A 15,953-nucleotide genomic window follows, 5' to 3' on the forward strand; every position below is an offset into this window, starting at 1 on the left:
TCACAAAAAGAAGTCTCAACCATACCTTTAAAAGAGGAGAAACTGCAACGAAAGAGGCTAAGAAGAAAGGGACAATCCTCCTTGGTGAAGGAGAAAAGAGTTCATGCAACCATGGGAAGAAAGTCTTTCTACATCAAGATTGACATAGATGCTTGAACTTCTCTATCACCGTAAACTGTAGTTTCTTTGTGTTCTTATAGTTGATAGAAAATGGGCCTTGTTTGCAGGTTTGCACTGCTAAAATGAATTTAAGTGATGAGTTAGATTTGGAGGACTATGTGTCTCGACCATATAAAATCCGTGCAGCTGAGGTCAGCGATTCTACTCACTTTTTCCAGATTCATACAGCGAGAAATCTATTTACTTATTTACAATTTATATGCTAGAGACCTCTTCTCTGATATCTGCTAGATCTCCCATATTTGAAGCGATCTTATTGTTCATTGTCAAAATCAGGTTTTATTAAAGAATAATACATTTGGTGAATCTCAACAGTCATTCAATATAGTTTCTGAGGTGAAGTCTGCCCATGGGGCTGAGCAACCTGATGAAGTTCTACATTCACATACTAATACTAACTGAGTTCAACTTTATTAGGCTTCCAATTTGACCTCTTATTATTAGTAGTCTTGTCATTTTATGTTGTTATTTATTATCATAGGGGTGAAGGTTTGCACAAGATTGGGTAACCAAAACAAAAAATAGATTACTGGAGATTTGTTCCTTAAAATGCCTCCTTAGATACCTTGTGTTTAATAAAGGAAATCTACTTTAAGTAATAGTACAAATGGTTTCTATCTTCCAGGTGATACCATTATTTTATTTTATTTTTTTTTTCGGTAATGGTAAATTTCATTAATAAAAATATGGTACAGTACAACAATTAATTGGGTAGTCCCTCGACAGGCCAAGGGATACGCCATAGTCTATAAAGAGCACATGTACTAATCGAACTGGAAAGATTAAGGCTCAAAATCCTCTGCCTAACATCGTCAATAATATGAGAAGCCAATACATTAGGCAGGTGTTCACTTTGCCATGTGCGAACACATGTTGTACTATACCATTACTTTATTAATGAAATTTACCTTTACCCAAAAAGGTGTTCACTTTGCTGGAACCGTCTGGAGTTTCTTTCTCACCACAAGTGGTAAACCAATGATCCAAGTAACGCTCGGTATGCTGCATTGATGATATGCTTCCCTCTCCATTTTTTTACTGCCCATTCCACATCCATTGCCCATGTGCGATTGGGCCAATCGAATCGAATTATTTCCCGTATGGCTATAAGGCATCTTCTGCTAAATCGGCATCGGAAGAATAAGTGATTATGTGTCTCGGTTGTTTCTTCATCACAAAGAATACACCCTCCAATGTGTGTGAGCCAGGGTTTGTCTGTCGTTGGTAGTTTTTCCTGAATAGCCATCCATAGGATAAAACAATGTCGTGGGATCTTTAACGAACCCGAAAGTAGTAGAAGTCCAACCTACTTTCGGTCCGGGCGGGCAGATAAGTCTGTATAGGGCTTGGGCTGTGGGTCTGCCATCCGGGAAACGCCAAAGGATTCTATCATCTCCATCATGGATCTGGGGTAGTGTATAAATAATCTGAAGGCATTCCAAATCCGTTATGAGGGGCCAGTGCCATTGGCCCTCATCAATAACCGTATTGAGCTTGGTAGATTCATCAAGCCCAAGTAAACTCGGTCCTCGTGGAAATCGAGAAATCAGGGGACCAAGGGGATGCCATGGATCCTTCCAAAGATAGAAGGTCCTCCATCTCCAATACGACACTCCACCATTGGTTTGATAAGGCTGCGTAGACGAAGCAGCTTTCTCCAACCCCACGATCCACCCTTCTCGTCAACAGTCCAAATGGAATTATTTTGTAGTCGTCCGAGCTGCAGCCACTCAACCCAGATAGACGTTCGGTCACATCTAATGACATCACACAACTTCTTAGTCATTAGTGCTTGGTTAAGTGCATCAATATCTTTTATTCCTAGGCCTCCTTCCCCAATCGGTTTGCAAACATCCTTCCACGCAACTTTGGCATAACCCGTCATTGAGGTGCCTTTCCATAGGAACCTTCGAAGGCGTTTCTCAACTACCTTAATGATCGCCTTTGGTAATATGAATGCAGAAGCCCAATAAATGCTCAATGCTGAAAGTACAGATTTAATGATTTGTACCCGCCCAGCATATGATAACGACATATCCTCCCATCCCGCAATACGTGCATCAATTTTGGACAGAAGTGGCTGACAGTCTGATATAGTCAATCTAGATGAGATTAAAGGAAGGCCTAAATACCTCATCGGGAGATGTCCCTCCTGAAATCCCAAGAGCGATAGCAACTGATCTTTCCTTTTATGTGCAGACCGGGATATAATAATGTGACTCTTTTGGATATTCAACCGAAGGCCCGACCATTCAGCAAATCGGTCGAGTCCCACCTTAAGGACTCTAACCGAGTCCAAATCAGCTCTACAAAATAGTAGGAGATCATCCGCAAATCCCAATTGGAATACTCTTGCTAGCTCACACTTCCAGTGATATGTGAATTGCATATCCTGCTCAATTAATTGCAGATAACCAATATGCAGAACTTCCATAACAAGCACAAACAGGAATGGGGATAAGGGATCTCCCTGACGAAGACCTCTCGCTCCATCAAAGAACCCATGTGGATTTCCATTAAGACCAACCGAAAAAGAGGTCGTCGAGATGCATTCCTCAATCCACCTTGTGAAGGTTGGTGGAAACCCAAATAGTTGCAAGGTCGCCACAAGGAAGTCCCATTCAACCGTGTCATAGGCCTTCCTAATGTCCACTTTAAGTGCGCATCTAGGGGGAAGTCGCGTCTGATTATATCCCGTGAACAGTTCCTGAGCAAGCATAATGTTGTCTCCAATGCTTCGTCCCGGGATAAATGCTGCCTGACTCGGATTGATTAACTTGTCCAGCACCACACTCAATCGTTGGACAAGTAGTTTAGCAATGATCTTATATAAAACATTGCAGCATGATATAGGTCTAAAATCACCAACAGTCATAGGATTATGTACCTTTGGGATTAAAGCCAATAATGTAGAGTTAACTTGCTTAAGAAGTTTCCCCGTGGTGAAGAAATTCAATACCGCCCTTGTAACCTCAGTCCCCACCATTGGCTAGGCTGCTTTAAAGAATCCAGATGAGTATCCGTCAGGGCCCGGAGCCTTGTCCTCAGAAATGTCGAACACGGCATTCTTCACATCTTCCGGTGTAAAAGGTAAACATAAATGGCGTGCCTCCTCATTGGTAATAATATGCCTCGCCCAAGGTCTGAGATAGGTAATATCCACCAATGTTTGACGTCTGTTACCTCCTAAGAGGTTTTGATAATAGGATACAAACTCATGTATAACCTCCTCCGGTTCTGTGTGAGTGCATCCATTTTCATCATTGATCTGCAAGATCCTCCTCCCCGCCCTTCTTTGAGCGATCTTGCGGAAGAAAACCCTGGAACATTGATCACCCCCCTTCATCCACTGCATCTTAGCTCTTTGCTGTAGCATAATTTGCTCTGTCTTGACCGCTTTAGCATACACAAAACGACAGCAGTGTTCAAGGTAGAGGAATAGTTCATTTTGTCTGTCCGAGCTCACTAAGTTTTGCGCCTGCTCGAGAAATCCCTTCGCCAATTGGACGTTATGGGACAAATCCCCTTTATTCCTCCTCTGTTGTCTGAAGACCGGTTTCAGGGCCTTAAGTTTACGTGTCACCACATACATAAGCACGCCAATAACCTCATGTTGCCAAAGATTCTGGACACTGGGGATAAAATTAGGCGATAGGGTTAGGTAATTATCGAACCGAAACATACCTCCATTATTATGATGTTGTGAATCCCCAAATAAGACCAACGGTGAGTGGTCCGAAGTACGGGGTGTAAGACTATGATATGATGAAATAGGAAACCGTGCAAGCCAGCGATCATTGATGAGTATCCTATCCAATCGTTTCCATAGGCTCCTCGAAGACATGCTGCAATTGTGCCAAGTATACCATTCACCTTGCATAGGCATTGGCAACAATCCAGCTTCCTGAATACAATTGTTGAAATCTTCCATAGCAATCCTTATATCTCCCGAGATGCCACACACCTCATTAATATCGCGGACTGCATTGAAATCCCCTCCCACCAGCCATGGAACGTCCGTGCACTGTGGGGCAAGGGTTTGTAGAGAATTCCATAAGGCCCGTCGACCAATCACTTCAGAAGCACCATAAGCAACAGTAATGATAACAATTTCATTGTCAGCCCTATTCGTGACACGACAATGTATGTATTGTTCACGCAAATCAAGAATATGGACATCAATAGCATTATCATCCCATGCTAGCCATATACGGTTTCCCACATTTGCATAGTCAACAAACCATTTCCATTGAGGTAGCAGAAAAGATTGAATATGCATCACATTAGTAATACGAACACGAGTTTCAAGAAAGCCCAAGAAGAGTAACCTGTATTCCGAGACGAGATCCTTTAATGCGAGCTGATGGTCTCGTTTATTCAGCCCACGTACATTCCAGACGGCAATATTCAGCATGGGTCATATCCAATGGGGCTGCTTGTATTAGGACCCCCAGATTGCTCATCTGTATCGTCAATAAGATGTAGAGCTTCAAACGCATTATAAATGACCACTTCCTTACCCCGATTATCCTGTCTAGTAGTATTACTTTCAGTATGGGTATCACCATCCTTCATTCCATTAACCACCTCACGGTCCTGACGCGGCTTCTGTATCCTAACGGGTTCGGTTGTGGCCCGGGCGGTGAAAGGTTTTGGTACATACACAGCCACCGGTGGTTTTGTTGTTTTCTTGGGTTTAGTAAGTGGACATTCCTTAGTCGAGTGCCCCAATGTCATACAATCCAAGCATTTTGGTGGGAGCCATTCGTATTCGACATCCACTTTGCATGGTGTCTCCCCGCCATCTTCATCTGGAGTCATGATGATGACATGATTTGGTAAATTCTGTGAGACGTCCACCATCACGCATACTCGAGCGAAGTCCAGTCTCGTGCATGCTCTGGTTATCGCATCCGGATAAAGTGGCTTTCCCACTCCACTCGCAACAGTACTCAATCCATCTGTTGTCCAAAATTCCATCGGAAGGTGCCTCAGCTTGATCCAAACGGGCGCTTGTGTATGTTTCAGTTTTCTCATGGCCATCTCTGGTTCCCATTTCTGGAGAACTATTAGTTGTCCTTGATAGCCACGGTCCCCCCTCGATCACCTCCTCCATGTCAATTACTGATTTGAATTGAAAGAAAAAGAAACCATTAGCTGTAGCACTGACCTCACGAAGTGCCGCCCACACCGAATGAGCATATTCTTTTAAGTGGTGGGTAGTATGGTCGCTTCCCAAGAAAATATCCAACTGCCGTTGATTTCCATCATTTTGATCCATCACGAATGATGTCCAAAGATGGCCGAACCACAACCTCTCCATTTTGCCTCATCGATTCGACATATGAAAGTGTTTTTCGGGATGAGTTATTGAACGCACGTGCAATTTTATCATCACCAAAACAATCATCCAACGTTGTTTGAAGAGGAATATTCCCAACAAAAATGCCCGTATGTGAATTAGCAACCTTATCGTTTCGAAAATTGTTGGAAGTGTAGGAATCCGTTACTGTAGCAGTTACTGTAGTAACCGTTACTGTAGCAGCCGGCACTGTAGCAGCCAGTACTGTAGCAGCCGGCAATGTAGCTGTAGTCGGTACTGTAGCTGTTACTGTAGTCGGCACTGTAGCAGCCGGAAAAAATTATGTACTCTCTCCCACAGCCGGTTCTTCGTCTGCAGGTGTGTCCATCGCCGGCTGATCGTGTACAGTAGCTGGCCGAATAAATTTCGGCGCCTTCTCAACAGCACGAACGCAGCGAATAGCCCTCGGGAACTGATCAGCCGCCGATTTCAAGTTTCTGATTGCCATCGACTGTTGCTTCGTCCTAAGACGTTGTCGGAAGGTCTGTCTGAAGTCGCGGGCAAGAGGATTCGAATCGACAGAAATATCAGTCGCCGGCAGCCTAGTCTGTTCGACTTCCAACCGCGACGGTTCGCATCCAAATCGCGCCACCCATCTCCGTTTGAGTTCCACTAGCGCTTCCATGGATTGAGCGTCTCCTTTGTCGATCACCTTGTTCGCTAAGTGAAGAAACTTGGGATTGCCTCTTTTTTTTTTTTTTTTTTTTTTGGAAATGTAAGATTCATTAAACAAAATTGGGTAAAGAGTACAAAGTACAACAATCAAATGGTGGTACCCCCAATAGACCAAGGGATACGCCACAGTCTATAGAGTGCACATGTACTAATAGAACTGGGAAGATTACTACTAATTATCCTCTGTCTAACGTCTTCTATGATGCAAGTAGCTAATACAGCTTCCGGCCGATGGGTGTGCTCGAACCGCCTCAAATTCCTCTCTCGCCATATATGGTATATGCATGCACCAAGTAATGCTCGATAAGCAACATTAACAATATGCTTCCCCCTCCACTTCCTCGATGCCCATTCCACGTCTCTTGTCCACTCACGATTGGGCCAAGCAAATCCGATATGATGTCGTATAGCTGCAAGACATCCTCTGCTATATCGACATCGGAAGAACATGTGAGTATGTGTCTCCTCTGCCTGCACCCTCGTCACAGAGGATACATCTCCCTAGATGCGTCATCCATGGTTTATCCGTTGTCGGTAACTTCTCCTGAATTGCTAGCCAAAGAATGAAGTTATGACGGGGAATCTTCAAAGAACCCGAAAGTAGTGAAGACCATCCTACTTTCGGTCCAGGTGGACAGAAAAATCTATATAGGGCTTGTGTAGTGGGTCGTCCTTCTGAAAACCGCCAGTTGATCCTGTCGTCCCCTCCATGAATCTGGGGTAACATGTAGATAATCTCCATACATTCCAAATCGGTAATAAAGGGCCATTGCCATTGCCCTTCATTAATGACTACTTGTAGTTTGGCGGATTCATCAAGTCCTAAGAGGCTCGGTCCCCTTGGGAATCTAGCAATAAGTGGGCCCAAGTGGTGCCATGGGTCTTTCCACAGGTAGAATGACCTCCCCTCTCCAATAATAAACTCTGTCATAGGTAGTATAGAGCTGCGAAGTCGGAGCAGTTTTCGCCATCCCCATGATCCTCCCTTCTCATTAATTGTCCAAATTGAAGTGTTGTGCAATCGTGTCTTTTCAACCATTCAACCCATATAGATGTTCGGTCACATCTAATAACATCACATAACTTCTTTGCAATTAATGAGCGGTTAAGGATACCAATATCCTTAATTCCTTGGCCACCTTCTTTAATTGGTTTACACACATCCTTCCACGCTACCTTGGCGTATCCCGACGTAGAAGTGCCTTTCCAAAGAAAAGTTCTGAGCTGTTTCTCAATTTGTTTAATAATAGCCTTCGGTAAGATGAATGCAGACGCCCAATAAATGCTCATTGTTGAAAGTACAGATTTAATGATTTGTATACGTCCAGCATATGATAATGAAATTCCCTCCCATCCTTTAATGCGAGCATCAATTTTCAGTAGAAGTGGTTGACAATCGGATATAGACAATCTGGAAGACAGTAGAGGGAGACCCAAGTACCTCATTGGTAGTTGGCCCTCTTGGAAGCCCATAATTGTTATGATCTGCTCCTTCCAACCTTGTGCCGATCGAGAGATAATGACATGACTTTTTTGTACATTCAGCCGAAGTCCCGACCATTCTGCAAATCGGTCCAACCCCCTCTTGAGGGTCCTGAGTGAATTCAAGTCAGCTCTACAGAAAAGCAGGAGATCGTCTGCGAATCCCAACTGGAAGAGTTTGGCCGGCTCACATTTCCAATGATAAAAGCATTGCAGATCCTGCTCAATAAGTTGCAATAATCCCAAATGCAAGACTTCCATAACGAGAACAAAGAGATACGGCGATAGAGGGTCTCCCTGTCTTAATCCACGTGCTCCTGCAAAGAAACCGTGAGGGTTTCCATTAAGACCAATCGAAAATGCCGCCGTCGTTACACACTCCTCAATCCACCTTGTGAACGTTTGGGGGAATCCAAATAACTGCAAGACCGCAAGTAGGAAATCCCACTCTACAGTATCATATGCCTTCCTGATATCGACTTTTAGGGTACAACGAGGTGGAAGCCTCACCTGGTTGTATCCCGTGAGTAGTTCCTGTGCCAACAATATGTTGTCTCCAATGCTACGCCCTGGGATAAACGCTCCCTGACAGGGACTAATAATCTTGTCCAGAACCACACTCAACCGCTGGACAAGTAATTTCGCAATAATTTTGTATAACACATTACAGCATGAAATTGGCCTAAAATCACCAACAGTCATAGGAGTGTGTACCTTCGGGATAAGAGCCAAAAGTGTGGAGTTGACTTGTTTAAGTAGTTTACCGGTACTAAAGAATTCCAGTACCGCCTTTGTAACTTCCTGTCCCACCACTGGCCAGGCTGCTTGAAAGAATCCTGATGAGTATCCATCAGGTCCCGGGGCCTTGTCATCTGCAATGTCAAAGACTGCTTGCTTCACATCATCCGGTGTAAACGCCAAAATAAGATGGCCAGCCTCTTCATTAGAAAGAATATGCCTTGCCCACGGTCTGAGAAAGCCAATATCTAGCGTTATCTGACGTCTGTGACCGCCCAAGAGATTTTGATAGTAACAGACAATTCATTGATAATCTCTTCTGGTTCAGTGTGAATGGTCCCGTTGTCATCATTAATTTGTAGTATCCTCCTTGCCACCCTTCTCTTGGCAATTTTACGAAAGAAAATTCGGGAGCATTGGTCACCCCCCTTCATCCACTGCATCTTGGCTCGCTGTTGCAGCATGATTTGTTCCAGTTTGGCCGCTTTTGCATAAACCAGGCGGCAACAGTGTTCTAATAGTAGAAAGGCCTCATTCTCTCTATCTGAACTCACCAGCTGTTGTGCCTCATCTAGAAAGCCTTTAGCTAATTGGACGTTTAGAGTCAAATCCCCCTTCTTCCTCCTTTGCTCTCTGAAGACCGGCTTCAGTGCTTTAAGTTTACGTGTTACCGCAAACATAGGCACCCCCACGATTGTGTTCTGCCAGATATTCTGCACACTAGGGATAAATTCAGGTGAGAGTGTTAGGTAGTTGTCAAATCGAAACATACCTCCTGTTTGATTTTGCTTGTCCCCATGCAGTAGAAGCGGCGAGTGGTCAGAAGTCCGCGGTAAAAGGCAATGATAACATGAGGAAGGGAACCTCGCAAGCCATCTATCATTAATAAGGATTCGATCTAATCTCTTCCATAGACTCCGCGAGTTCGTGCTGCAGTTGTGCCAAGTATACCATTCCCCCTGCATAGGCAAGGGTATTAGCCCGGCCTCCTGAATACCAGCATTGAATTCTTCCATGGCCATCCTTATATCTCCAGAAGCTCCACACACCTCATTCATTTCTCGGACCACGTTGAAGTCCCCCCCTACCATCCAGGGCTCATCCGAGTGCTCTCGAGCTAATATTTCCAAGGTATTCCATAAACTTCTGCGATCCATCATCTCAGAGGCACCATAAACAATAGTGATAATAAGGGATTCACTATCTGCCCTATGAGTGACACGACAGTGCATAAATTGGTTCCCCAAATCAAGAATATGGACGTCCACAACATTATCATCCCACGCTACCCAAATGCGGTTACCCACAGTTGCATAATCAACAAATCATTTCCAATGAGGAAGCAAAAAAGACTGAATATGCATGACGTTGTTAATACGCACACGAGTTTCTAATATGCCCATAAAATCTAACCTGTATTCCGAGATAAGGTCCTTTAATGCGAGCTGATGGTCTCTCTTATTCAGCCCCCAGACATTCCACACCGCAAGGTTCAACATGGATCACTACTAGAGGGGCTGCATGTGTTAGGACCCCTATTGTTCTCTTCTCCGTCGTCCAGTGAGTTCAGAGCATCAAAAGGATTAAAAGTAACCACTTCTTTACCCTTCTCTTTTTGCGATGAGGTGTAGCGTTTATTCTGTTTTGAACCATCATCTCCTTTCACTTTATCATCCACCACAACCACGGTCTTATGTTTCTTTACTCTCTCCTCGGTAGCTGGTGGGGGGGCGGACGTTGGCTTTTGGTACATACACTTTCACCGGAGGCTTTGTCTGTTTCTGAGGATTGGTCAACGAACACTCCTTCACCGAGTGGCCCAACATCATGCATTCTGTGCATTTAGGGGGAAGCCATTCATACTCGATATCAACCTTGCATGGGGTTTCTCCACCATCTTCATCTGGCGTCATTATAATAATATGTTTTTCCAATTTCTGAGTAACATCAATCATCACGCATACACGAGCGAAGTCCAGTCTCGTGCATGCCCTCGTTATCGCATCAGGGTATAGTGGCTTACCCACACCGCTAGCAACAGTACTCAACCCTTCCGTCGTCCAGAATTCCAATGGAAGGTGTCGCAGTTTTATCCAGACCGGCACTTGTGTATGCTTCATCTTTCTCATAGCCATACCCAGTTCCCACTTTTGCAACACAATTGGTTGTCCCTGAAACAGCCATGGACCCCCTTCTATGACCTCCTCCATATCGATTTCCGTTTTAAATCGAAAGAAAAAGAAGCCGTTAGCAGTTACTGTGACCTCACGTAGCGCCGGCCAAATCGAATGGGCAAACTCCTTTAAATGGTGATAATACGGCCGCTTACCCATAAAATATCCCACTGCCGTAGATTTCCATCGTTTGGCTCCGTCACGCACAGTATCAAGTGAAGGACGAACTACAACCTCCTCATTTTGCTTCGTTGGGGCAATGAAAGATAGCGTTTTTCGAGACGAATTGTTGAATGAATCAGCAATTTTATCATTAACCATCCCATTAGAACCAGTGTGAAGCAGAATGTTCCCAATAAACAAGGGAACTGGCGTCAATTCTTTCCCCAGGTTGCCAGTTTTTTTTTTCCATAGAATAAGTGATGTCAGCCCTAGGATGGATGACATCAGCCCTAGCATCAGGGATGACATCAGCCCTAGCATCATGGATGACATCAGCCCTAGCATCATGCATGACATCAGCCCTAGTAGGGCTTATGTCAGCCGCCCTTTCATCCACCTCACCTACCTTGTCACCCACTTCCGCCGCCACGTCAGCTCCGGCCACGACACCGGTCGCCGAGAAAGTCACCGGCCGTTCACCAACATGCCGGAAAAACGCGCAAGGAGATCCAGCCGCTACAGAAACATTCGCAGCAACCTTCCCACCGCCGGCACTCATCGGTCGTCCAGAAATGCCTCCGTTTCCGCCCGTCTCCGTCGAAGAACTGCAAGCAGCCGCCGCCGTCGGGAGTTGTACCTTTGCAGCCGTCTCACCTCCATTTCCGACCGTCGTTTGCCCAGCAATGCAAGGGAGAAGGCAGCGCCTGGCCTTGAGGAGTTTCCCGGTCACTGGTCGCTCTTGCCAGCGCGCCACCATTGGCGTTGCAGCTCGATTTCCGCCGTCTCCAAATCGTGTCTTCCATCGGATTTGAAGGTCGCGTAAGGCAGCCATGGAAGCATCATCATCTTGGTCAATAACCCAGTTGGCAAGCTTCAAGAATTCGTCCAGGTTGAAGGAGGAGGAAGACGGTCCGCCATTGTCGACCTTCGAGCTCGCGTCGCTACCAACCTCCAGATCTGTAATCGCGGTTTCAGCTCCGATTTCCCCTCTTTTCGTCGTCGACAGCCCGTCTTCGCCCATGGAGACCCTTGGACTACCCTCAGCCGGCGGCAAAACGGCATTTTCAGTCGGAACCGAGAGACCCGTCTCTTCCTCTTCTCCATCGCGCACAGCTCGGTTGCTCGCATCTCGTCCATGGCCGTCCTTCTTCCACCGACCATTCACTGTTCCGTCAGTCTCGCCGTCGACCAGAGCCTCGCCGTCGCCGGCCGGAAGTGAGGAAGATGAAGCATTAGTGTGTGAAAAATTAGAGAGAGAATTTTTTCTTGGGTCCATGTCTCCTAATTACTCTTAGCAAATTTACCAAACAAATGGGGATTGCCTCTTTTATCTTCTCGATTAATGATCGCTGATTGTCATCCATTATTGTTGAAAATTGATAAGCGTATTGCTGGTTGGGAGGGAATGGCTATTTCATATGCCGGTAGGGTGCAAAGTATAAAATCTGTACTCATGTCGCTGAGTTTATATTGGGCATCGGCATTCATCTTGCCAAAGAAAGTTACAAATGAAATTGAAAAGAGGCTGTGAACATTCTTGTGGAAGGGGACAACAACTACCGGTTATGCAAAGGTAGCATGGAAGGATCTATGTCGACCGACGGATGAGGGAGGATTAGGATTCAAGGATATTCCTATCTTGAATCGTGCATTAATGATGAAGAAACTATGTGATATCATTATGTGCGATAGGACCTCAATATGGGTGGAATGGCTATATCGGGGACGGTTACGAGACACTTCCATTTGGACGATTCGGGAGCATGGAGGCTCATGGAGTTGGCGGAAAATTCTATGTCTACAGGTTTTCCTCCGGCCTATGGTCGACTATCAGATCGGAGACGGGAGGAGATTCTACCTTTGGCAGGACCCGTGGCATTATCTTGGCCCTCTTAGTGACACATTCCCACAGGGACCGAGGCTACCCGGAATAGAGGAATCAACCAAACTCAGTACAGTGATTAGTGGAGGAGAATGGCAGTGGCCTCTTATCACAGATTTTGAGTATTTGGAAATCACACATTCATTGCCCACGATCCATGGAGGGGAAGACCGTATCATCTAGAGATTTGAGCAGGGGTATCCCACATCTCAGGCTCTGTATAGGTTAATCGATCCCCCAGGACCGAAAGTAGGCTGGTCTTCACTACTTTCGGGATCATTGAAGATCCCACGTCACTTATTCATCCTATGGCTTGCTATTCTTGGCAAGTTGGCCACGACGGACAAACCGTGGTTAGCCCACCTTGGCCCTTGTATTCTATGTACCGAGGGAGCGATGGAGACACATGGACACCTATTTTTTCAGTGCAGATTCAGTCGACAGTGTCTTGCAGCAATACGAAGAATGGTACGATTTTCCTGGCCCAATAGAGACTGGCAAACGGATGTTGACTGGGCTTCCCAGAAATGGAGAGGTAAACACATTGTTAACATGTCTTATCGAGCACTATTAGCAGCATGTGTTTACCACATTTGGAGGGAGAGAAACTTGAGACGATTTGAGCACACCGAGAGGACAACGAGCATCATGGCATTATTGATAGTTGAGGATATTAGACAGCGAATCCTTAGCATTAGCTTACCTACATCAGTCAGTACACGAGCTTTATATAGACTATGGCGTATCCCTTGGCCTGACGAGGGAGAAACCAACTGATGATGACATTGTTGTACTGTACTACTTTTTTACTTAATGAAACTTACATTTACCCAAAAAAAGAAAATTTTGAGTTCTCATCAATGGCGTCTTCAATGGCGGCGCCAAACCCTAATTTTAAACCAGATGATTCAGGCCGCAAGTTTCCATCTTTTTCATATGTTTGGGCTCTATTCATCTCCATGAAGGTCTGATTGCCATTAGATTCGAAAAAGACTTCGTCCGTCGCCGGCTGGAGTTCGCGCGACCCTTCGTATTCCGCGGCCGTAGGCGGCTGTTCACCTTCGAAACCCACCAGGGCAGTCTCCACGTTCTGCCCGTCGTCGTCCACCAACTCTCCAACATCCGTTTCCTCGTCGCCGGCGTCTTCACCGGCCGGTGTTGATGAAGATGTGTGATTAGGGTTGCATGTGTGTGAATTGGGTGTGCTAGTGTGTGAGAGAGAAATTGTAGAGAGAGAATTTTTTTTGTTCATTTTTTTAAAGCAAATTGTAGGAAATTGATACCATTATTTTAGAAAATTGAAGGTGTTGAAGTGTGCCTATTTGGAATGTGCCTTCGAGAATGGATTCGGTTGTCAACACTATCTTATGTGGAGCCAGTTAAGTATTTCAGGCTGGAGGTCAAAGCAGTGACTGGAGAACCTCTGTGAACATTTGTGTACCATGAACTTTGGCAAGTTTCTGGAACCACTGTCCTTTTGCTATTGCTATCTTCTCTGTTGTGGCAAGATACTATAGTTGCAGTTTCTGGTGCAAATACCCATAATATTCTTATATTTTCATATTCGACAATTAGAATACTGCCAAAAGGTGCAGTTTCACTAGCTGTTGTACATGGGCTTTCCCTTCGTTGAAAGGGGAAGATTGCATTTTGTATTGCAACCCAAGAATTCAAAAGACACCAAAATCAGATAAACTTAGGGAGTGGTAAGTTTGGTGGTTGTTTGATTATGATACTGTTAATTATGAGTTGTGAGCTAATATTTCCCACTATTTTAGTTGAATTATTGCTTTGGTTTCAAGCTTGTCCATGCTACGAAAAGCTGCAAAGGAAAATATTGTAGTTGACCTCGCTATGACCATTTATTTGTGTCTACAAGTGAATGCAAAGCAAAGGTAGCTGAAGCTTGGTTGCCATACTTTTGATTGGGATTATTGGCTTGGTACTCCAGAGGACATGATCTATCAACTACAACAAGAAGAGGACTGGAGAAAACAACATAAGAAGGGAACTGTGAAAAAGATGATCACGAAAAAGGCTCTGGTGGTATCTAGGCATACTGTGGTTTCAATGGTTAAATTCGCAAAGTTTGCTTGGTTTTTTCAATGCTGTAAGTAGGGATCATTTTATTTTAGCATGTGTCAATTTTGATGTTGTTGTTATTGCCCTGCCATATCACAATTTTAAATGCAGCCTTACTTTATTTACATAGCTTGGTGAAACAATATCTCCCAGGAAAGAAGACTTTGTCATGGTACACTTACAGCATGCATGTGCGTACACACTGTTGCATTCTAATTGTCTCTGAGAGTTGTTGGGTTTGCAAACAATGCAAAGATTTTCAGCTATGTGAAATTAAGGATTTTCCTGAGTTCTGGTGTTCGTATCAAATCCTCTCATGTGTATTCATTTTCATAAATACTATTCTAGTTTTTTTGGGTGAATTGTAAGTTTTCATTCATTCAGTAATATTTACAGAGTACTCCGGGCATACCCCAAGAGATACAAAAGGACCCACACTAAAGTTTAAAGAGCAATGAAACCGTGCAGGAAATGTGTCAAGAGTAGCCTATAAACTGTGATCTTCATGGAAATAATAAGGCCCTCGGGATTGGGTTTTGCACCCTCAAATATGAATTCATTACGATGCCTCCAAAGGGTGTAGACCTTGCATGACAAAGCTAGGTGTCGCGCTTTGTTATGAACGAAAGAGCCAGTTTTCTCCTTCTTGAGCCATTTCACCGCACTGTGCAGGGTGGACATACGTCGGTTAATCCCAAGCCATACTCGAATTTTTGACCAAACGTAGTTACTGAACGGGCACTCAAAGAAAAGGTGTTTGGCCGATTCCTTGGTGTTGATGCAAAGTGAGCATAAATCCTTCTCAAGGAGGAACTCGAGTCTGTCCCTTGTAGCTAATCTGTTGCGCATGCCAAGCCACATAATGAACGAGTACTTCGGTGGGATAAAAGCCTTCCAGATAGATGCTTTCCAAGGCTGTTTTGTAAGTTTTGGTCAGAAATACTCATATGCTTTCGACGTTTGGAGGCCCTTAGTGGTAGCCTATCCCGTCATATGTCCAATTACTGCTGCCGGTGACCCAAAAGCAGTGACTATCTTATTGTGGATATCAGCAAGCCATTTAAGGAGTGGAGAATCCCCCTTCTTCAGTTGCCAGTCCCAAATTGAGGCACCTCTAAGGTAGATCCCGTTGACCCACTGCACCCACAACGTGTCTGCCTTGCGGTGGATGTTCCATAGAATGCGTGCAAGGAGCGCCACATTCCAAGATTGGATG

General features: G+C 44.8%; 1 long non-coding RNA gene across 1 annotated transcript; it reads left to right on the top strand.

Annotated features, from left to right (window-relative positions):
* Positions 1-205: 205 nt before the first annotated feature.
* Positions 206-14,665, top strand: LOC110011423 (uncharacterized). Its single transcript, XR_016066225.1, has 3 exons — positions 206-311; positions 14,251-14,361; positions 14,535-14,665. It is a non-coding gene; the product is annotated as an uncharacterized LOC110011423 (long non-coding RNA).
* The last annotated feature ends 1,288 nt before the right edge of the window (positions 14,666-15,953 follow it).

Source organism: Sesamum indicum, linkage group LG6, assembly GCF_026168435.1.
Source record: "Sesamum indicum cultivar Baizhima isolate 11 linkage group LG6, ASM2616843v1, whole genome shotgun sequence".
In the NCBI taxonomy this organism is placed as follows: Eukaryota; Viridiplantae; Streptophyta; class Magnoliopsida; order Lamiales; family Pedaliaceae; genus Sesamum; species Sesamum indicum.